The sequence below is a fragment of the Bactrocera tryoni genome, chromosome 1 (assembly GCF_016617805.1).
Source record: "Bactrocera tryoni isolate S06 chromosome 1, CSIRO_BtryS06_freeze2, whole genome shotgun sequence".
NCBI classification, from domain to species: Eukaryota; Metazoa; Arthropoda; class Insecta; order Diptera; family Tephritidae; genus Bactrocera; species Bactrocera tryoni.
The window spans coordinates 72,872,158-72,873,716 of NC_052499.1; the positions used below are offsets into that span (position 1 = coordinate 72,872,158).

The following is a 1,559-nucleotide window of genomic DNA, read 5'->3' on the forward strand; positions in this document are numbered from 1 at the left end:
TTAGAAATAAAATTATTTAATATTGTAATTAAGCAATATAAAATGATCACTTTGAATAGCTTCCTAACAAAAATCTTTTTAGAAAACTTCACTGAAGTTTTTCATTAAATACTACAAAGAGTGCTGCGCGTCATCTGTGTGTGAACCTTACGACTACTCTTTCACATACTCATGGCTGTAAACAGGATTTTGCTTCATTTACTGCCACAGTGGCTCTCAATATACAGTTTCAAAGCTAATGTAAACTTTTCACCGAAATATCTATGAAAACACTTAATTTAATTAACTTTTATTTAAAAGTTTCTAAAAAAATCCACTATAAGTTGTCCACTGAACGAAAATAAATTTATAATGTATTCTTACTTTTAATAGAAAGCCGTTTGCTTGTGTAAACTTTGTACTTGATTGGAGCAAAGCGCTGATTGAACTGTGCTTCCTGGTGAGGAGCATCCGTTTTTATACCAACTGCTAGGCTTTATTTGCGGCGCCGTGATTAAGAAGATAGGGCTCCCTCTTCACTTCACACATATATACTAACAACTCATATACGCATATGGATAGAAATCTTGGCTTTAACAAAGATTAACAATGATTATTTTAGCTGCGCTATTGTTTTCCAAGGCAGTTACCCCGAAAGTGGTATTTAAATGGGTAGTGCGTGAAATGCCCACATAACAAAGTAAGAGGCAGAAGCGCAAGCACACATATATGTACATACAAACTTACACAAATGCAAATAGAGCATATGTGAAGGAGCGAATTGTACAGGTTTATGGTCGAAAGAATAAATTGAATGAATTTGTTGATTAAAATTACCACTTACGGATTTTATGCTTAAGCAACAAGTGTTGAAGGATGCCGCGGGCTAATGTGAAGGAGTTAAAACACATGCACATGCACAAATCGCGTACCAAAGTGTGGACGTAAGTATTTATTTTTGTATTTGTATGTGCGTTTGTTCAGCGCTGCTGAAATCATTGCTTCAAACAAACTGGGAGATATTTGAGTAGGCCTTTAAGTGAAGAAATCATTGAGTTAAAGTGAATATGAAGGAGAGAGGTTAATTTGTATAAAATTACCTATTTCTTTTTTTACCAATTTTTTATGAAATAGTTAAAATATGTTCTTAAAAACCAATGGTACTTTATAGTATGACATTTGAAGAATATTCTGTTAAATTTTGATGAAAAATATAAAAAATACGGAAAAGGCAGCAATTACTCAGGAGCGTCTAGGAAAAATGTTGAATTGCGATGTCCCTCATAACTCGGAGGTAGAGGAGTTATCGCTGGAGGTGTTTTTGAATGACAGGTATAAAAATACTCATAACTTCAACAATTTTGCTCTCTTCAACTTTAAATTTACATACAAGAATCTTGAGATAATATGCCTTACTTTTTATAACAATTTCGATTTGAGGTTAGAAAAAATTATATATTTTTATTTACAAAGGAATTCCTACATTGAATAAAGAGTAAAAAAATATATATTAAAATAAGAAAACTAGAGTTTTCTATCGTCAAAACTTTTCAGCATGAAAAATTTAACCGATTTAAATA

The 1,559-nt window shown here is 31.9% G+C and overlaps 1 protein-coding gene across 1 annotated transcript in view; it reads right to left on the reverse strand.

Annotated features, from left to right (window-relative positions):
• LOC120781812 (pro-corazonin) overlaps window positions 1–469 on the reverse strand; it is a 1,554-nt gene extending 1,085 nt beyond the window's left edge. Inside the window, exon 1 of the mRNA XM_040114034.1 lies at window positions 364–469. The gene's annotated coding sequence lies outside the window, so the exon portion shown is untranslated. The remainder of the gene's footprint in view (window positions 1–363) is intronic.
• Window positions 470–1,559: the final 1,090 nt, after the last annotated feature.